The sequence below is a fragment of the Notolepis coatsorum genome, assembly GCF_963971535.1.
Source record: "Notolepis coatsorum genome assembly, chromosome: 13".
Taxonomy (NCBI): Eukaryota; Metazoa; Chordata; class Actinopteri; order Aulopiformes; family Paralepididae; genus Notolepis; species Notolepis coatsorum.
Window position 1 is genome coordinate 62,611,891 of NC_140177.1, and position 22,747 is coordinate 62,634,637.

A 22,747-nucleotide genomic window follows, 5' to 3' on the forward strand; every position below is an offset into this window, starting at 1 on the left:
CAGCTGATAGAGTTGTGCCCTTCCTCCTGACTTGTCGTACAAAACTTGTAAGTCGCTTTGGATAAAAGCGTTCAGCTAAATGACTAAATGTAAAATGTAAATGTAAATGTCTATAATTCCCAGGATCTGACCTATTGCCCTTTTTGAAAAGTGGGATGACTTTAGAATGCTTCATGTCATCTCTGTAGCAGTGCCTTGCTCTAAGGACAGGTTGATTACCTGTGCAACATAAGGAGCTATCAGGTCAGCTGTGTCCTTTAGAAACCTAGATATTAGAGATGTCATCAAGGTCTGTGGCTTTTGCATAGTTAAGGTCCATAGTTGCAGGTTCCAAACACGTTTGTGTGCAACTGATGTAAAGTAGGTATTAAAATGATTGGCAATCTCATCCTTATTTTCCACCAACAGACAAAGTAATACGTGAACTAGAGTTGCTTTTGGTCTTTGTCACACAACCCAGATGGTCAGAACTTTCCACAAGTCTTTAGGGTTGTTCTTATTCTCGCATATTTGTTCAAAGTAGTATTTTCTTTGGCCTCCTTGACTTGACACTGGGACTCATTCCTCTGTGTTTGGAACTGAACAGAAATCAGTTGGGTCACCTGTTTGTTTATACTTACACAAGGCGTTAGCACTCCCTGGCACTGATGGCTTCTGATATCTCAGGACTAAACCAAGGACCTTTGTTTGACCCTAATGTCCCTCACAGGGGCCACTGCGTCAATAACAGAGAGAAACAAACACAGAAAGGATCCCAGGCCAGGTTGATTTAGTTTTTGTTACTGGGGACCCGTCCGACTGTTGAATTCTCTCTCTCTGAGTTTGTCCTCTGTGTATTGTGTGTATTGCTTAAGGGATACAACTTTGACTGTTTTATGACTGTTGAAAGTGACTCTTCCTAGTGCAGTAGGTTAGAAAGTGGTCACTAATGCCATACACTGATAATCCACTCTGAGAGATGGTCTCTTTATCAGAAGCTAATATTAAATCAATAGTACTCTAAGGTGTGATACAGATTCCTGTGGGGTCTTGTATTAACCGAGTCAAAACTCTTGCAACACCTGTCAAGGCCACTCTATGTGGGAGAGGAACCTTGCACTATTAACGTTAGGTTATGACTATAACCAAGTTCTGTTAATTAGGGGTGACGCTTGGCATCACTACTGCACTCGCTCGCGTACGTGCACGCGCACTGAATAAATTCCACAAATGTACCTTTAATACCAGTATTAGTCTGACCACACCCCTCATCAGCTTACCTTCATAAGCAGGTGTGTGGTCACCTGCTCTCCTCCTTCCCAAGCTTTCACCACAAGGTGAGGTCAAGGGCTGCAGCGGCCGTCTGATGCCAAGCGTCACCCCTAATTAACAGAACTTGGTTATGCCCCCCAAAACCATCAGAACAGGGAGGGCCGAGCCCCCCCGACCCCCCATAATGGAGGGTATCCCCCCTATTAGAGGCTTCACAGGAAGGCGACGGACCCGACCGTGCGAAGAGGCACTCAAGCAACTCAACGCACAGGGTGAGCAGACCGTGGCTTGACCCCACGACTACACACACGCACAACCCGCATGCCACCCGGGAACGAACGGAGGAACAACCTCGTTACTGCCCCCAGAATCACGGGGTCAAGGGCAAACCCAACCCCGTGGCAAGGCCGTAGCAGCGGAGCGTGAAGGAAGACCCAGACCCACCAAAAGGACTGGACTCCCTGGAATGGGGGCCCGGAGAAGTCCATGATGTCAGCATCAAGACCCCACCAGGTGGGCACGTAGTGCCCCGCCCCCCACATCGCCAGCGTATTCGGACAAAGGCCCCTCAGTTACTGCACCTGGTATTCCCAGGCGGTATCCCAACCAAGTACTAACCAGGCCAGAACCTGCTTAGCTTCCGAGATCGGACGAGATCGGGCGTGTTCAGGTCGGTATGGCCGTAAGCCGAGCGGGCCCTGTCCCCCCAAAAGTACACCGCCTGGCACACTGACCCTGCAGAACAGGCAGTCAGCATGGCCGTAAGCACACAAAAAAGGTTAACCAACGGAAGCAGGCAGCGCACCGGGGAAAAACCAGGCAACAGGCTGTTAACCCTAGCCTGGAGACTGCGGACGGGACAGGCGCCAGAGGGGACAGCTGAACACAGCCGCCCCGGCGGAAGGAGCGTAAGCTGGCGGTGTTGCATGACCAAGCCTCCATTTAAAAACCCCCACCCAGAGGGGTCGAGGCAGAGAAGGCTGACACGATTGGCAGACGTCATGAACGTGCAGGGGCACCCTCAACCGGTGAACCCGGGAGTTGACACTGCTCCAACACACCAGGGAATCAACCACCTCGGTGTTACCCAATGCGGTGGTTGTTCCTATAACCCCTCAAGAAAAAACCCCAAAACACACCTGCGGGTATACACCGGCTATACCGCAGTACAAGTGTTTCAGTTTTCAAAAAAGGTTAACCCAGGCCTACGGGTCGACGAAACATTACTTCGGACCGGGCCTGGCGGTACGGGAAGCACAGGGTCACCAGAGGAGGTCAAAAAACCACCCCCACAGGCCCCTCATCGCCATGCGTGAGAGAGGAGCGAAAAAGAATGGAGAACCAGCCCCTAAGCACACCGTACTTGGTATTCCCAGGCGGTCTCCCAACCAAGTACTAACCAGGACCAACCTGTGTAGCAGCCGAGATCCGACGAGATCGAACGTGTACAGAATGGCATGGCTGTAAGCCATTACGACAGTGCTGAGTAAAAACGCACCCAACCAGGGTCTCCATAGCGCTTAACCCTGTGACACCCAGACCGACCTGGCATTTTTCCCCCTGAAAAAAGCCCAAGTCCCTCAGGGTACCAGAACAGCAGATCTGCATCCCCGGCGGACAACGGGTTCAACTGATCTGGACCAGCGTGACCAGAACCAGTCCTGTGCCCTAACCACGCCGACATGCCTACTCCAGGAGAAGGGCAGATATGCGTGTTGATCTTAACATGAAAAGAAGGCGCCACCCAGACGTTCGGGCGAACCGCGCCTGGTGGCCCACCCCAAGGGCGTGAGACTCTCTACATATGTTCAGATCCATTCCGTCATCATCCCCCAGACATGAACGAGAATCCGTCGAAAAACCAACCCAGGTCATGGGATTTGGTCGTCGGAAGAGGAAAAACCCCCATCTCAGTTGCTTTATAAAAACGCTGTTTCAACCACAAGCAACCAAGGTGTGCCAGTCAATCGCCTGTTTACAGCGAGCTAGCACTATACGTGCGTCGGGACACACCCCCATCAATGAACAGGCTATTTAGACCTGTCATTGAATCCCCAAGGCGCCCAGGGGAACGACAAGAGGGGTGTGACACTCCCTAACTCCAACACTTCTGGAATAGAAAAGAAGGAAGCATCAACAGTATGTATCCCAGTCTACACAGCCGGGGTAAAAATGTTTCACATTTTTACATCCCACCACCCTCCCATAGGAAGGAGACGGGGATCCCCAGAGAGACTTCCCACGCGAGCTGTACAGATTGAAAAGAATATATTGCACCTTGAGCCATGTAAAAAATTGGTTTTAGGGCTCTCCGGGGAAGAGGCACTGAACCCATACACACTCAATAATCGAATTGAATCGAATACATATACAATAGAATAGGACCCTTCTAGAGGGTCCACTCACTTTGACAATCTGAGGAGGAAGGCTCTGTACTCTGATGGAGGCTCCCTCACATGGAAGAAGGAGTCCGAACTCACAGAAGGCCCGAATAGGCGCTTGGTGAGGAGGAGCCCTGACCACCCCCCCGAAACAGATCCATCACATGGACCTGAACAGCACACGGAAGTCCTACCAACAGAGACGCGCACGGTGACGTACTCTATGGCGGGGGAATTCCTGCGGTGCACACGCCCAATATACCAGGCCGTGGGACCAGGAAACTCCCCCCCCCCCCCCCCCCGTAACGTGCCGAACCGCCACGTGACGGGAACCTTGAAGGACAGGGGGTGTACCCCTGACCGACAGAAACAAGGGGGAGAGGAAAGGTTACCAGTTCACCCCTTTACGACCCCACACCCATGATACGATGTAATGACAAAAAGAGAATATGACACAGTCATAGTCAGCTCTATGAAGCGTTTGACAGCTCCACACAGCGCATGAGCTAACCTGCTATCTGATTTTTACTAAGGAAAAACACAGAATAGAGAGGGCTCTCTAAGAGCCCCGGTCCAACATACACATGTGCTTCTGTGGCCAGTCCAACCCAGTTGTAGGTCACATGACACACACAACCCATCATCACCTACAAAAAATGGCAAAAAACACTCAACAGAGGAACGCCGTTTTTCACAATGAGAGAATACATCATTCTCGATTAGTATCGGCCACAGGCCTTGCTAAGCACACATGACAGCGACCAAACCATTTTTTCTTTTAGGAAAATAAAGTTTCTCCAGCAGATTTAGCACAACCTCAGCAATCAAGCTAAGAGTTACATCGCATCCCTACCACACAAAGACACAATTAGTGCACAAACATGTCTGATAGGAGGATGAAAAAGTCCCCAGGGAACCGGGGGGAAACACAATCCTCTTATTTTACCCTCAATACGGCCAGTTAAAACAGGAAAACCTGTTAATATGTGAACACACTGTACATTGTCATCACAGTCTGAGAAAAGAACATTCTTTTACTCACTTGTCACCAAGCATAGCTTCATAGGTTAGTTACCTTAGTTGTGAGTACACGGTACATATAAACACCATGATGTTTCTCACACAACAACCAGATCATTACATCCCGATTTGCACGGAGAAGCTAACTGCCAGTGACAAAAACAGCTCACACATAACCCGCAACGTATCCTAAATGCATTGCAGCAACACACGCTTTGGGAAAAACATCGTTATTCACAATACATCTAGAAAAGTAAAACCAGAAGACGTGTTATTAGGTCTGGTCAAACCCGTTCCTACCCGGAACGCAGATCAGCGAAGTGCAGTCACAGACACCGTAGGAACACAGCCGCTCCTGTGTTTGTTCGAACTGGGCAGCGTCACCGCTCCAACCCGCACTACAGTCCTCTGTTGATGCAACCTCGCCGTCCTGGCTCAGGGCAGGGTCGACGAAACATCCCCTGTCAAGGATGACGTCGTAGTCAAGAGTGTAAAACATGTTAAAATCAAAGCACGTTCAACAGAATAGCATCAAGCTAACGGCCGCTCCAACCGTTCGGGTGCTACTGCTTCTGCTCGCGAGACGCCGAGCTAACGACGCACGCGATCAGAAGCGAGCTCACGGCGGTGCGCGAGAAGCTAAGCTACCCCGCGCCAGGCCATGGCCTATAGCAGCAAGCTAACGTTACCTAGCGATCACGACATGTTAGCACCGCAGCTAACAGCTGACTGGCTAACAGTAGGCCCACCTGAGCAGGCCATGTAGCGATCCCAGCAGGCTAACGCAGCAGTTAACAGCTGACTGGCTAACCGTAAGCTAAGCAGCTATCAATTGAACCTGTAAACAATGACATAACACTCACCCAGACAGGCCGCCGTTCTGAACCTCTCCTCACTTTTTAAGAGAAAAGAGAAAACAAGATGTCAACACCGCTTCACAACGGTGATATTACCAACACCCGACGGAATCAGCACAATACCAACTGGCCTGTGTAGCTGACTTTGAACATGAATCTGCCGCTATCGCACATTCATGCACATATCCCCTCGTGAAGGAATACTCTCATTTGGATATGAAAGATGGGGCCTTAACACGGTGACAGAGAGAATCCACTCGTCCAAAACACACAGGGATCACCAGTGTTAATGGTCGCGGCCCACTAGTTAAAACTATAATGGTCTTCAGACCAAGGTCTTCTGTCGCCTAGGTGGCTGAACAAAGGACCCTAGCCTGGGGCCGGTTTCCATAAACATTGTCAAGTAGCCCCCATAGCACTAACAGACAAGTGGAGCCTGCCAGCAAACACTACTCACCCAACCTGGAACGCACCGCTTCTCACAACAGCGGCATGTCCGACAGTTCAGCTGTGGCCTGACAGGTTTCACCCCAACAAACACAGCAAGGAACTGCAGTTGAGAAGCATGCAGCGGCGTGCTCCCAATACGAAAAACCGGTGGAGGGTTTTTAGAATGATCATCATCTTCTAGACACTCCAGTACGAAGACAATATCGCCGTATTTTCTCGAAAATAGTGAGAGAGAAAATAAAGATATGATGTCAACGTATCTCCTTCCTTGTAAACAAAAAAAAAATTTCCCCTAACAACACGTCAAGTGGGGTACTACCGAGGCACTTTCTTGTGGTGAAAGCGAGAAGGAGGAGAGCAGGTGACCACACACCTGCTTATGAAGGTAAGCTGATGAGGGGTGTGGTCAGACTAATACTGGTATTAAAGGTACATTTGTGGAATTTATTCAGTGCGCGTGCACATACGCGAGCGAGTGCAGTAGTGATGCCAAGCAGAGCCCCTAATGAAACAGAACCTTCTGTATTGTTGCAGTGAAAGGGTTCAAGTTTGTTTGTATTTGTCAGAACAAAATACAGAATACTTTATAATGAAATGCTTATTTCTTATGAGCCCCTGAGAAAATAAGTAAAAAAAAAAAAAAAAAAGGAGGTAAAGTCAATATACATAATTACAGAGTAAAATGACAGTGAGGTAGAATGCAGAGGTACAAAACTTGGGGTAGGGTGCAAATAAGGTATGAATGTGGTGCAAATCTCTTTAATAATAGATCAATATAAAGTGTGTTAAAGTGTCTAAAGTGAGTGGTAAGGTGAGTGTTTGTACATGTGGTTGTGTGTGCAGTGAGTGTAGAATATGATGGGTTGTTACCCCTTTGGTAGTATGGTAGTGAAAGGGTTAACTCAGAAGAGGTATAAAATGACAATTCCTCTAAGGCCACATCTGTTACAGACGGAGATATATACCAATACCAGTAGAATGAACATCACCCCCAAGACAGATGTCCAACACTATATATTTACATTTCTTAGGAGCAGCAAGTTCACGTACAGTAGGGGTCAGGGTTAGAAAAAAAAATCCAGGGCTTTTTTTGCCCCCCTTAATTGATTTTCGGGGTATTTTTTTTTATTTCGGGGGCACCAAATTCTTTTGATGAAAATTAACAAAGATTATAAAACATTGTCGACACTTTTTTTACAGTCTTCGTCCCTATGTTTGATAACGTAATGTTAATGTCTCCATATATAGGGCTCTACGCTAACCTTTTCCCCAAGGAGCACATGTGCCCCTAAATAAAATTTAAATAAATAAAATCCAACAAAATTTAGGAGCACACAAAGAAATTTAGGAGCACAGTGAAAATTGTTGCTCTGGTGGCAAACTATGTTTTCCCTCTGGGATTAAGAAATAAACCATACCATACACATATATACCGTTACTTCCTGTCATTGGCATACATTCTTTTTTTTTACGAACATCTTAGTGCCTCATTAGCCTAGGGATTAAGGATACATGAAGTATTAACTACACCATAATAATATTGAGGTTTTGATCCATAGAAAGGTCTGTGCTACACAATTTCAGTTAGATTAGATTTATTGTCCTTTAATTTTGCACTCATGACATTAGTTGCTTGCCGTTTAATCAACATCGAAAGACCCCCCACTTCCTCCCAGACACCCATTCCAAGAGCCTGTTCACTTTCCAGGTCTCTCTCTCTCTCTGTCTGTGTGTCTCTCTCTCTCTCTCTCTGTGTGTGTGTGTGTGTCTCTCTCTCTCTCTCTCTCTCTCTCAGCTTGGAATGATGGAATCATCCATGATAAATTGACTTGAATGAATGCCATTCTTTCTCTAGAACAATACAGATTGACAAATGTTTCATTATGCACTATACAACTAAGGTTAATAAGTTATAATTAAGATATCAATTGTATAAGATTTATTTAGGATAACTAAAGACAGGACTTTACTAAAGGTTGACACTCACAGTCATTTCTTCCAGAACAAGCTTAAAATAGCAAAGGATATATGGTTGATCATTTGTCTATATCGTGTCTGTTTGTCTCTCTCTCTTTCTCTCTCTCTCTCTCTCTCTCTCTCTCTCTCTCTCTCTCTCTCTCTCTCTCTCTCTCTCTCTCTCTCACACCTTTGTAAAACACTCATGAGACCAAAAAGAAAAAAGATATATAAGATGATATATATTATATACACATATTGTTCACACTATGGTGAGGCATAAGACATGGTGTTTACACATTCAAGTGGTTAGGGCTGGGGGCGATATAACGATAATCATCGCAATATATTTTAATAATCGATATCGGGGGGGGGGGGGAAACGATTTTTTTATTTATTTTTGTTAAACCCAGAGACAGTGGACAGACTTGTCTTTCTTGCCTGCAACTTAAAGTAATGGCTTTGCTTGTCCAAATGACAATACTGACCAAATTGAGATTTATTTTTCTCTTGTCCATTTATTTTGTTTGCTTTCTAATGTAAAATACAGTTTGAAACCGTCTGTACACAGTAGGCTATGTGTGCTAGCAGAGCTAGTCTCCAGTTACGAGTCTCGGTGCACTTGTGCGGTGGTTTGTCCACCAAAAAAGCGCCAAAAGATAGAAATGAAACTAGCAGAGCCAGAACTGTTCAACTCCCCTGGAGCCACAGCCAGCAGAGAAGCCGGTTTACTTTCGCTTTCAAACCAGCTGCAGCCTGAGAACTGGAGTGTGAGGGGATGTAACACTAAAGATGGCGGCAACGACAAAGAATTGCTGCAAAATAAACATACATCTGTAATACTTATAACTATCGATAATTATGGATATTGCGTGATATGATATTGTTATCGATATCGTTATCGCGATATAATTTTTGGCCATATCGCCCAGCCCTACAAGTGGTTATAGTGTAACAGAGTATTTTCTGTTTCCCAAATAATAGTTATATTATCATACTGGCCATCGCGTCTCGCTCTTCGCCATTATGAGATATCTCTTATCTCCTAGCACCTACTGTGCTCACGAACAAACAATTGCACTCACATGCACGTGACCAGGCCACGCCCCTGCATCCTACTATATGATGCCGGACATGGTCACCGTGGGTACCTTCCTCGGACATGGGTACCTTCCTCTTTTTTGTTTCCAACACGGACGTTGCAGTGCACTCCGTGAACTAGTTGTTATGAAACGCAGGTAGAAATTACACAATGTTGGGTTTTCGCTGGAGGTTCACCAGCCCCTGGAATCTTCTTGGCACATCCTAACATCGGGCCTGTCCTGGGTTCCTCATCTCGTGACAGCGGATCGAGGGACATCGCGCGACGGTTAGCAGTCGAGCTACGTCGCGCACAGGTAGGGCCTGCGCTAACAGGCATTGATACTAGCATGAGTGATACTGCTTGTTGTCCCGTGAGACAGCCGAGTTATGTATTGACGGGAGGGGCAGGATATTTGGGTAAACATGGTCGTCATGACTCTGAATTGGATGTTTTCCCAGCTATCCTGGAGCGCGCAGCTAATGCTAATGCTGGGTCACTGTTCCTTTGTTCGCCGCCGTGGGCTGTCGCCACTCTTCCCTGCTCTTAACCGGTTCATTGCTGAAGGTCAATCGGTGTCTAATGTGGGGGGTTTTGCTGAGGCTTATTTACCCCTTTTACGGGTGGATGGGCTGACGACAGGGCGCAAGGCAGGTGTGCCGTGGCTTGAGGGCCAGTTAGCATCGGTCCTTTGCCCTGGCATGGTTGAACGGTGTCCCACCCGGAAGCCGACGCCAGAGGGCGAGTCGGCCCGGCAGGTGGCTGTATGGGCTGATGAAGTTTATACTGCCGCAGGACGGAATTTAGCGGCGACCAGTGTTGTAACTGAGGGGTACAATTCCCTGACTGTATTACTAGATATGATACTTACTACCACTACCTTTGTACTTAATATTCGGCCACCCAGTACTCGGCATAAATATATTATGATGAACACTGTCACGTAGATGAAACGGATCCAACACAAATGTACGAATTAGAAATAGGTCTTTATTTCTACACAGCGATGGTGTGTAGAGCAAGCACTTAATCAAATCAATCACATTTATGAATGGGAATTAGTATGCACTTTTATGGCAAGAGTATTCGTCGGTATATCAATAGAGAATGTCCAATCTCTGAAGGCGCAGGTGGTACATATACGACCTGGAATAGTTTAAGGAATAACAGCAATGATACTTTAATGATTATATACTGGATACACTAGGGGGGGTTAATCCGGTCGCTTGTAAGCCGACAGGAGTAGGAAGGGGGGGGGGGTAGAATCCGGCTGCCTCATCCGGCCAAGGGTATCCCAGGTGAACCCACTGTAGTGCCGTTCAATGCGCCGGCGATCCTTGGACCACAGATGAAAGCAGGTGGACTCTTTGTGGGCCGGCGTCCTCCGGTCCACGGAGGAGAGACGTGAAGCGACCTCGTCTTGCAGAGCGTCTCCTCACCTTGCGTCCTCTCCAGGGGGGGGGGTTCCAACACACGGCAGTGTCGGGGGTCTTTATCCATGGAATAATCAACGTATACAAAGCATAATCCGTGCCTGGGAAGGCGGGCTGTCGTCGGTAGAATAATCCGGTATACAGGTCCACTCGCTCGTCGGCTCTGGGGCTCCTCGGGTGCAGCTTCACGTGGGGTCAACCACCCTGGATAAGCAGCCAGTTCTCTGCCCGAAACGATGGGGTACTGACTACGGTAGTATTCTCACCGCACGAAGCGCTATATATTAACAGACTATTATTAGCTTAATAGACTACGTCCAACTCGACGATATAGTGCCAAATATGACTATTCAAATATTAATATACACGATGTCTCAATACCGATGGTAGGCGAACTTGGCCTTACTCCCACACGTGGCGTCGCGGGGAGGCTTTACGTCTGTGACTCTATTGGAGGGTAAGAAACTGGACTGAAAAAGGAAGTCCTACTTTAGTAGCGCAGTATATATACGCACTATGAACAAATAGTCCCATTAGTGGTGCGGTAGCCAGATTCCTACGCGGAACTAGGACTTGTTCGTACATGTTGAGCGGTACGTTTGAACTGGGTCTGGGGGGTATGGCAGCCTGGCACCAAGGTCTCGACCAATAGTAGAATGGAGACTATTATGGGATGTTCAGTAGGCTAGAATGGATATTCAATGCATATTGTACAAGGAATATACAAGGGATATCAAGGAATATTAGAGAATATACAAATACAATTAAATATATATATATAATAAATATATATATTCGGTTTAATCTGGCCCTTCACAACAGCCACCCCCTGATTGGTCCCAGACCTAATCAGTTAAACAGAGACAGATTAATCGCGTTGTCTATTTACACATAAGGGTTTGCTGTAGGGGTCAGTCAACTTCACAAAGTCATAGGGTTATGGGGTCATGGTCATCATCGATTGTGTCTGGGAGTCGGGGCAGTTCTATGAGCCTCGCCACGGGACGGGTGTAAGTGCGACCCTGGACAAGCACTTCAGCTGCTCGGACCTTGCCGTCGGCACCGGTGATCACTTTGCTTACGCGGCCGGCCGGCCACATAGCTCTGGGCAGTGATTGATCAATAATCATGACGACTGTTCCTTCTGTCAAATTGTCTCTCTCCTTTACCCACTTCTGGCGGGTCTGTAGAGACGGTAGGTAGTGCAGTAGGAAACTGCTCCAAAACTTGTCGGCTAATACTTGGCTGTACCTCCACATTCGTCGGCCGTTCGCTTCTTCAGGCCGGTACATTGTCTGGGGTAACGCGGGATCTAGCCGCCCCATCAGGAGTGTGTTGGGGTCTGCGGAGATAACAGTGCTCAATCCACAGAACACAGGCTTCTTATTCTCAGCCTCCTCCTGACTGGCTTCCCTCGGGATAGGCATGGGCCACTGTCCTTCCGGGAGTCTTAGGAATGCGGGGCCGTCACTGTAAGCATTGTGACGGGTGAGGTCATCCAGGGGGATTCCCCGGGTGATGACGTCAGCTGGGTTCTGTTTTGTATCAACGTAGCGCCACTCTGTTTCTCCGGTTAACTCTTCGGTTAAGTCTTGAATCTCGGTGACTCTGACTCCCACGAAGACTTTGTACTTGCATGAGTCCGATTTGATCCAGGCGAGTACTGTCGTGGAATCTGACCACAGGATTGTTCTAGACACCGGTATGGTGAGCTCACGTTGGATGAGCGTGGCTAGGTGCGCTCCGGCTAGGGCTGCGCAGAGCTCTAGACGTGGGATAGATTGTTGCTTGCGTGGGGCTATTCTCGAGAGGGCGAGGACAAATGCTGTGTAGATCTCTCCCCCCTTTTCTTGGGCCCGCAAGTAGGCTACTGATCCGTATGCGACCTCCGAGGCGTCACTGAAGACGTGTAAGTCCATTTTACATGTCTCTGGCCTCACCGTGGGTGGGAAGTAGCTTCGGCGCATATTAACGCCTGGGAGTGAGTGGAGCTCCATCTCCCACTCTCTCCAGGTGGATGCAAGGTGTGCGGGAATGGGGTCGTCCCAGCCCTGGTCCTTGTCCCACAATGCTCGTACAATCATTTTTGCCCTGGTGGTGTACGGTAGAATACATCCTAGCGGGTCATATTGTCGGGCGAGTGTTGTGTACACACTCCGTCTGGTGGTCGGCGCCGCCGCCGGCCTTCCCTGCTCCGTAGTCAGGGGCTTGTGTCTGTAGTGAAGCGAATCTGTTTTGAATCGCCACACCAATCCCAGGGTCATCTCCTGGGCTTCTCCCGGGATTGTAGCCATCCAGGTCTCGCTGCTGGCTGCCTTGTCCTCGGAGGAGAGGCTGCGCAGTACTTGCGGATCGCTGCTGGCCCACTGCCTGAGATCAAAGCCGCCTTTGATCAATGAGGCGCGGAGTTTAATCAGGAGAGCCTCGGCTTCTTCCTGGGTTGAAAGGCTTTGTAGACAGTTGTCTACGTAGAAGCTGTTCTTTACGCTGTGTCGGACCTCTTCGTCCGCTGCTGGGTCCTCTGCTACATGTTTCTGTAGTGCAAATGTAGCACAGCAGGGGCTGCACGTCGTTCCGAAGGGGAGGACTTCCCATTGGTAGATGGCTGGGTGCTCATCTCCTGGCTTCTCTCTCCATAGGAACCGTAACAGGGGCTTGTCCTCCTCTACTAATCTCACCTGCAGGAACATTCCTTTAATGTCCCCGCTGATGGCCACCCCTTCCTGGCGGAAGCGGAGTAGAACGCCGAGTAGGGAGGGGCCGAGTGTGGGACCGGGCAGTAACTCTTTATTCAGATTTTGGGATCCGATCTGGTAGCTGCAGTTAAATACTATGCGGTCTTTACCGTTGTGATGGACCTTGTGGTGAGGCACGTACCACGATTCAGTGGTCTGGTCAGCCTCTTTAATGTCCATCTTTGTGACGTGTCCCGCTGTGATGAGCTTCTCAATCTCAGCGCGGTATACACTCTCTTGGGCGGGGTTCTTGGCTAAGCGCCGCTCCGTGTTCAGCAGGTACCGTTCTGTGGCGTCTGTCTTGGCGTGGAAAGTAGGCATTCCTTCTCGCCGCAGGAGTGGCGTGGCGTATCTCAACACGCCGTTGACCGGGACTCTCTTGGTCCCTGTCTCGAGGAGGTGAATGGCGTAAATGTCATCTTTAGAGCGAATGTCTTTCTTTCCGTTCTTAAAGGGCATTTGTTCCAAGGTCCATAGCCGCTCTACGTGTTGCAGGAGTGCGGTTTCTCCCTCTGTGACTCGGGAGTGGAGACATCTAGTGGCTGTACTTTGGTTGAGAGATTTGGCGAGCGGGCCTTGGAGAGTCCATCCCAAACGGGTCTCGACTGCTGCAGGACAGCCTCGGGGTCCGGTATGAACCCGGTCTATCGGGACAATGAGGTCTGCATGGTCGGAGCCTATCAACAGGGTCGGCATAGCATTGTCTATGAGCGGGATCGGTAACTTGCGCAGATGTACATATTTCTCCATCAGCTTGGCGACGGGGTATGTGTACCGCGACAGTCCTATTTCTTGGCTGGTGAAAGCGTCTGTAATCTGGTACCGTCGCTCAGGCTGGCCGCTTGCTGCGATAGAGAATGAGACATTCTCGCCCTTTATCGTCTTCAAATCTCGTCTTATTGTCCGAATTGTCATTTGGGTTTCGCTTCCCCGCAGCCCTAGCTGGGCCGCAGCGGAGGCGAGCAGAAGGGTCTTCTCTGACCCGTCATCGAGGACGGCGTAAGTGTCCAGGACTTTATTCTGGTAGCTTAGTGTCACACGCACTACTTTTAGGAGTACTCGGGCTCCACTGCTGCTGGCGGGATCGATGTACATGACGCTCGCTTTGCTGCTGGATGGTGCGGGTGAAGGGCGCCGTCTGTTACTGTCGTGAAGTATGTCCAGATGGGCTCCATCGCACTTGGTGCACCTTTTCTTTAAGCGGCATTCGGCTGCCATGTGTGAGCGCGCACAGCGAAAACAGCGCTTGTTGGACTTTATCCATTGACTTGCTTCCTCCGCGTTCAGCTTGGGGAAGGAGTCACATTGCGCTAGCCAGTGTTCTTTCTCACAGTAGGGGCACACTATCTTCCACTTCTCCGTTCTGGAGGGGGTACTGTGGCTCCTGCTGCTCGGTACTGACTCCGATTGGTGCATCACAGTCACCGATCTTCTTCCATCATTTAGTCGTCTGGTTCCTTCTCTGGAGCCAGGGGTGCTCCGTCCGAATGTATCTAGCCGTAGGCTGCTGACTTCTCTCGCCAGGAAGTCTGCTAGATCGAGGAGGTTCGGTTCGGGGCCATTCGGGTCTCGGTGGTCTCTCTGCCGCCTAAAACGCTCCTGTCGAGCGGGCGGCAGCTTCTCCAAGATCCTTTCCACATTTGAGTTGGCGTAAAGTTCATGCCTCCCCTTCTCTCTCTGCGCTCCCAACATCCCTACCAGGGACTGCACTCTGATGGACAGGTCGTCCAGTGCTCGATTGTCTATTGCTGGGGGTAAGCGGTCGATGTGTCGGATCTCCTGGATCACGTAATCCCATATGCGCCCATACCTCTGGTCCAATGCTACCAGCGCTGCTGTGTATGGGGTGGTGGAAGTCGCGTAGGCGAGCGCTATATTATGTGCGCGGGGTACCTTTAAGTGCTTCAGTAGGATGGCGTATTTGTGGCGTTCATCCAATACATCCACCAACATGGTCTCCAGACACATGCGGAGTTCTGTATACTGGGCCCGGTTCTCTTGGGTGAAGTCGGGTACCATAGGCGTGCCAATGTATGACGCTGACTGTGGATACATCGGCGAGCGTTGGGGGAGAGGCCTCCTAGGCGAGTCTCCTCCCGCTCCTTGGTATGGGCTGGTACCGGCAGTGTACCATGGCCCGCTTGTCCAGGTGCTGTTCCTCGGTGCGGGTCGTGCGTCGTGCTCACCCGTGTATAGAGTCGGGGGTCTGTAGCGCAGCTCCGCGGGAGTATAGCCTGGGCTGTACCGGACCTCCTGGTCCGGTAGAGTACTGTGCTGTCGTCGGGCGTGGTTCTCCTCCTCTTCCTCTTCGTCTTCAGTTAGGTCATCCAGTGCTTGTAGTCTCTGGTTTAGCCTCTCCACAGGATATGCTGCTCCTTCCCGGTTGCTAGGTCTCGCTTGGACCGGTGGGGGGAGGTGGTCTGTGGGGGGTATAGACCTCGTCTGTTGGTCAAGTTCAGGGTTGTTTACTCGGCTAGGGGATGCCGCCCTGGAGGTGTGTCTAGACGAGTTCCTGGAGCCTCTGGCGGAGGGAGAGGGTGTTGTCCGTCTGATCAGCTGTTCTATTAGTTGCGCTTGCTGTCTGTCGCGCTCTGCGTCCCGTAGAGCACCAGCAGCTGCTCGCTGGCTGTCTGCTCGGTCTCGGGCCACATTCTCTTCTCTCTGAATGCGTCTTATTTCTAGACGTATATGCTCTTCTTCGCTCCGCTGCTGGATCTGCAGTCGGTCGCGTTCAGCAGCGGCGTTCAGGCTGATGAGGAAGGCCTGCTGTAGGGTCCTCTCTGCCTCGCTGGGAGAAGGCGGTTGTATAGGGGAGCCTTCCCTCGGGGTACTCCTTGCGGAGCCTTGGAGCTCTATCTCCACGGTGCTCTCCCCGTCTTCTTCCGTGCCGAGTTCTCTCTCGGTAGCGTTGTATTCCTCCCGGGACTCATCGGGGACTACTTCTTCAGTACTGGCGGGGTGTGAAGTCATGTCTGGTTCCCACTGGTCCCCACCGTGAACTTGGTCAGTTACATTAGAACCCGTAGGGGCCTCTATGGTCGGGGTAGTCTGGGCGTTGGGGTTAGACATACTTTTACTTTCTAGTTTTACCGCGTTTACTGTTAGTAGAAGACTAGGTTGTTGACTGACAGCGTAAGCCTCTAAGTACTGAGGGAGCCGTCGTTTGCGCTGCGGGCGTTGGTTAGGAGGATCGTTTCGTGGAGTGTTCATCATAGGCCATTTCAATATTAATAACACTATATTAATATTACACTAATTACCCTCCGGCTCGAAGGACCAATTGTAACTGAGGGGTACAATTCCCTGACTGTATTACTAGATATGATACTTACTACCACTACCTTTGTACTTAATATTCGGCCACCCAGTACTCGGCATAAATATATTATGATGAACACTGTCACGTAGATGAAACGGATCCAACACAAATGTACGAATTAGAAATAGGTCTTTATTTCTACACAGCGATGGTGTGTAGAGCAAGCACTTAATCAAATCAATCACATTTATGAATGGGAATTAGTATGCACTTTTATGGCAAGAGTATTCGTCGGTATATCAATAGAGAATGTCCAATCTCTGAAGGCGCAGGTGGTACATATACGACCTGGAATAGTTTAAGGAATAACAGCAATGATACTTTAATGATTATATACTGGATACACTAGGGGGGGTTAATCCGGTCGCTTGTAAGCCGACAGGAGTAGGAAGGGGGGGGGGGGGGTAGAATCCGGCTGCCTCATCCGGCCAAGGGTATCCCAGGTGAACCCACTGTAGTGCCGTTCAATGCGCCGGCGATCCTTGGACCACAGATGAAAGCAGGTGGACTCTTTGTGGGCCGGCGTCCTCCGGTCCACGGAGGAGAGACGTGAAGCGACCTCGTCTTGCAGAGCGTCTCCTCACCTTGTGTCCTCTCCAGGGGGGGGGGTTCCAACACACGGCAGTGTCGGGGGTCTTTATCCATGGAATAATCAACGTATACAAAGCATAATCCGTGCCTGGGAAGGCGGGCTGTCGTCGGTAGAATAATCCGGTATACAGGTCCACTCGCTCGTCGGCTCTGGGGCTCCTCGGGTGCAGCTTCACGTGGGGTCAACCACCCTGGATAAGCAGCCAGTTCTCTGCCCGAAACGATGGGGTACTGACTACGGTAGTATTCTCACCGCACGAAGCGCTATATATTAACAGACTATTATTAGCTTAATAGACTACGTCCAACTCGACGATATAGTGCCAAATATGACTATTCAAATATTAATATACACGATGTCTCAATACCGATGGTAGGCGAACTTGGCCTTACTCCCACACGTGGCGTCGCGGGGAGGCTTTACGTCTGTGACTCTATTGGAGGGTAAGAAACTGGACTGAAAAAGGAAGTCCTACTTTAGTAGCGCAGTATATATACGCACTATGAACAAATAGTCCCATTAGTGGTGCGGTAGCCAGATTCCTACGCGGAACTAGGACTTGTTCGTACATGTTGAGCGGTACGTTTGAACTGGGTCTGGGGGGTATGGCAGCCTGGCACCAAGGTCTCGACCAATAGTAGAATGGAGACTATTATGGGATGTTCAGTAGGCTAGAATGGATATTCAATGCATATTGTACAAGGAATATACAAGGGATATCAAGGAATATTAGAGAATATACAAATACAATTAAATATATATATATAATAAATATATATATTCGGTTTAATCTGGCCCTTCACAACAAGTGTCATTGCTCAGTTGACTGCTTTTCTGTCCACATTGGTGTCAGGTAGTGAGTGGGGCCTTAGGGCCAGCCGACGTCGAAAACATTAAAAAAAATTATTTTAATTTGTTTAATTAAAAACGAAGGTTCGAACATCCGTTCGAAAAACCCTGACGAAGTTTGAATCACTTTATTCAAATTGAGGATTTAGTTTGAGGATATATAATAAAAAAAAAATATATATATATATAATTTTTTTTATTAACACTATCAGTGCCTTGTTTTCCTTTTTACCCCCTTTAACTCTTTCCATGCCACTCACGAGATTTCTCGTGTATTTTTATAGGTGGTTGAAAGCCACTCACGAGATTTCTCTGTTTTTTTTTTTTTTTTTTAGCGATCTGAAATCATATTGCATCACCCGAGCCTACCCGAGTATAGCCGAGCGGCGCCGGCGATCATTGTGGAAAAAAGCGCCCCCTGTCGTCTCCCAGATGACATAAGTGATTTTGGAATGGACTCAATGAAAATGAATGGGGGAAAAAATCCGGTACTCCACATTTTCCAGTCCACTGATCCAGCCGGGGTTACCACAGTTCATTCTGGAACCTCAGATCCCCGCTGATCATGGAGTTCTACTGTATCGCGTTGGATCCATACATGTATCGATTTTTTCAAATGGTGATCAGGAATTGGAATATACCAGTTGGATACCATCTGATGTCAGGTAAGGACTCTATGTTATCAGTGTTAGAATAATCAGAGTAAGTTTGATGAAGTTATAAGCTGTTTTGTGAAATGTCTTCTTTCGGTTTCACTGTAAAAGTCCATGAGGAAATCAACGGGGCGATTATCCGTGCGCGGCTCGAATGTGCTTGCGTGCACGTATAATATTGATCATCTAGCGTTTATTTGAAAACGATTCATAAAAAGGCCGACGAATATCAACATTGTGGAATATTCCAGTAAAAGGCGATTTTCATAGAATGCTCCAGAATGGGCTGTTTTTTATCTGAAAACGGGTGCTTTTCTAAATGCTCTGAAACGGAAATGCCGCGATAAAAAAACAATCTGCCTTACAGCACTGACTGGAAAATAGTCTTTGATAATGCGATGGGCAGATTAGACACATAGCCATAATTTAAAACATAGATTAGGCGATATTAACGTTAACATTGGCGCCGATGGTGGCATTCAGCCGGTAAAAAGGAAAACCCGGCGTGGCGCTCAAAGTGTTAATGCCATCATCCACTTCAATGTTAGCGTTAAAAACGCATAATCTATGTTTTAAATTATGGCTATGTGTCTAATCTGCCCGTCGCTTATCAATGACTTGTTTGCAGTCAACATTGTCGAAACGGATTGTTTTTTAATCGGTTCATATCCTTTTTATAGCATTTCGAAAAGCTATCTTTTTCTCAAAAATTTCCGGAAAATTTTAAGATTCCCCCATAAACGGCATTTATTGGAATATTCTCGAATACACTAGACACGTTGTCATTTGTCGGCCTATTTATGAATCGTTTTCAAATAAACGCTAGATTATCGATAGTATATGTGTACTTATGCACGCTATAGAAGCGGGCTGAAAAATCTATTCTCTCACATGCTGATATCTCAGTGAATACAGCTCTGATTATCCTAAAACTGGTAACATAGACTCCTTACCTTAGATCAGATGTTCTCCAAAAAGATTATTCCAATTCCTGATCGCCATTCCAAATATCGATCGTGTTTATTGATTGATTATTGGCTGCTGTAAATATATATTCCACGCTGCTTTCCAACTCGCAATCACTTCCATGTTCATCAGATCCATCGCCAGCATAATGGAGCCAGTAGGCTCCCCCCACAGGGATCTCCCAGTATAATCGAATAGGCTGCAGTTACACAGGGATAGACGATAGGGGGCGGTATTTTCCCATCTGAGCTCCTACAGGGTCAGCTGTACCAACGGGAGACTCGGTTGATGAAATATGAATTCAGATCGCTAATAAAAAAATCTAACGACAATACACGTCGCCACTCAACGGGGGGCATGATAAGACGACAATACACGTCGTCGGCATTCAAAGTGTTAAAAACGAAGGTTTGAACGTCCTTTCGAAGAACCCTATCGAAGTTTGAATCCCAAAAACAGGCTTTGGGGACAGCCTTACCAAACATATTATTTATATTATTCAAATGGAACTCAAACATGTTCCGTTGTGATGTCACAGTATAATAACATTCTAGAACATTTGGGATGTCACAGTATGACGTCATAATAGAACATTCTAGAACATTTGTGTATTTATTTAACAATTCTCTCAAGATCTCATTGTGCATCTTGAGACAGGATAGATAGACTGTCTATTCTACAACACATAGACTGAAACCTGCATTTCTCAACCAAGGTGCCTTGCCTATGGTTTGTGGGAGTGTCCACAACGGCTAGCTAGCTGTTCTACTTGAATACTGAATGTTAATATTGAATCAGACAATATTGAATACTGAATGTTAACACCAGACCATATTGAAAACTGAATGTTAACATCAGACCATATTGAATACTGAATGTTAATTCAGGTTGACAGTTGACATCATTTGACAGTTGACAGGGGGCTGGAAAGTTGATTTAAAGATGTAGAGAGGGAGAGAGAGCGAGACACACACACACACAGATATTCTCAGCCCCCCTTTCCTCTGAGCGTTCCCAGTGATGGCTTACTATGTGCGTGTGTGTGTATGTGCGTGTGCAAACGGGACACACATCTGTGCAATGGCACACACCACCAAAGTCACTGGCTGGCCCACAGTGTGCGTGTGCTAACTCAGTAACATTAGCTGCCTCGCCGGATTCCTCTTTCTCCTCGTCTCTCTTTTGCTCAAAATAAAAATGAATGGGCTTCATGGCTGGCTGAATCTTTAGCGTTGTCTGATCCTGAATGTATAACTTGCCTATGGTACCGTGACTTTCTTTTCCAGCGTGTACTGTGTTCTCATTTCCTTTCACTCGCATGAAACCAGCCGCGTCACCGCAGGAAACTCTACTGTGATTGGACGTTTATGCGCCTTGTGGAATGTGGGACTTGTAGTTTCTGAACTATTAACAGCGGAGCTGTTTGTAATCTTCACTCGCACACTGCGAGTAAATGATTTTTCCGGTTCGCACACACATATTATTAGGGGCAAATACGAGTGAAATGCTCGCACTGTAGAGCATATATATAATTATATATATATAATTAGTCAACTGTCGGGGGCTTTTCTTGCCCCCCTTAACTGATTTTCGAGGGCATTTGGTAAATTTTCAAGGGCATTTTGCCCCAAGCCCCCCTTAATTTCGAACCCTGGTAGGGGTGTACCGTTACACCCCTAACGTACAGACAGATATTCTTTCATAAACCAATACCCCTCGACCAGTTAGATCCAATTGAAATAGCTTGCATCCATCCATGGCTACATCCAAGTTAGAAACCTTTCCCGCGAGCCACGATTCTGCCAGAACACAGATGTCGAGGTCGGCTTCATCAGTAACACATGAACAACGTCCAGCCCAGGTACCAGGAGTGGGCACTGACCTCTATACTTTAAGGGAGGGTACCAGCCCAATTACGTCGGTACTACCGAGTACCGATTCACGTGTGCCACATCGATCTGTGCCACATTTTGGTACCTTGACCAACCTTCAGTTTAAAAAGCTATGATATTATCTACCTATTTAGTACAATGTTTGTACCATAAACTGACGTTACTCAGCCTCCATCGTCCAAAGTTCACTCTTGTGAGCCGCCCGCCGGGCGCCACGGCCCTGGGGCATGGACTGCTGCCAACGTGTGGAGAACCAGCGGCTAGAGAACCTGTCAGGACTGCCTGACTCTTAATACTAAACACTGCACAGACTCTGGTGTAGTGTGCTACCACCATATATACCATGTATACTATTTCTATTGTTATTATTATTGAATACTGCCATTACACTATCATTACTGGGTTCTACTACTCTATTATTATTACAATTTGTATTATTACCTCCTCTGCCTGTACCCCCCTCCCCCATGCTATCATGACACCTGTATTATTACCTCCTCTGCCTGTACCCCCCTCCCCCATGCTATCATGACACCTGTATTATTACCTCCTCTGCCTGTACCCCCCTCCCCCATGCTATCATGACACCTGTATTATTACCTCCTCTGCCTGTACCCCCCTCCCACTCCCCCATGCTATCATGACACCTGTATTATTACCTCCTCTGCCTGTACCCCCCTCCCCCTCCCCCATGCTATCATGACACCTGTATTATTACCTCCTCTGCCTGTACCCCCCTCCCCCATGCTATCATGACACCTGTATTATTACCTCCTCTGCCTGTACCCCCCTCCCCCTCCCCCATGCTATCATGACACCTGAATTTCCAGAAGAACACTTGACTTGACTTGACTTGATTTCCCGAAGCAGCTGCCGTGCAAAGTCAGTTTCTAACATGCAAAGGATCCTGTGAAATACAGGCTTTATATAACCAGCGTTTCTATAGTGAAATACAGGCTTCATATAACCAGCGTTTCTATAGATCCTGGTGAAATACAGGCTTCATATAACCAGCGTTTCTATAGATCCTGGTGAAATACAGGCTTTATATAACCAGCGTTTCTATAGTGAAATACAGGCTTCATATAACCAGCGTTTCTATAGATCCTGGTGAAATACAGGCTTTATATAACCAGCGTTTCTATAGTGAAATACAGGCTTCATATAACCAGCGTTTCTATAGATCCTGGTGAAATACAGGCTTTATATAACCAGCGTTTCTATAGATCCTGGTGAAATACAGGCTTCATATAACCAGCGTTAGAGTTAGTCCCTGGCCACATGCTCTGAGCCCATCCCGTATTTAATTTAG

At 47.9% G+C, this 22,747-nt stretch overlaps 1 protein-coding gene across 1 annotated transcript in view; it reads left to right on the forward strand.

The window, feature by feature from the left end:
- Positions 1 to 22,747, forward strand: part of tsc22d4 (TSC22 domain family member 4) — a 115,724-nt gene that overhangs the window by 12,934 nt on the left and 80,043 nt on the right. The gene's annotated exons all lie outside the window — the stretch shown is intronic.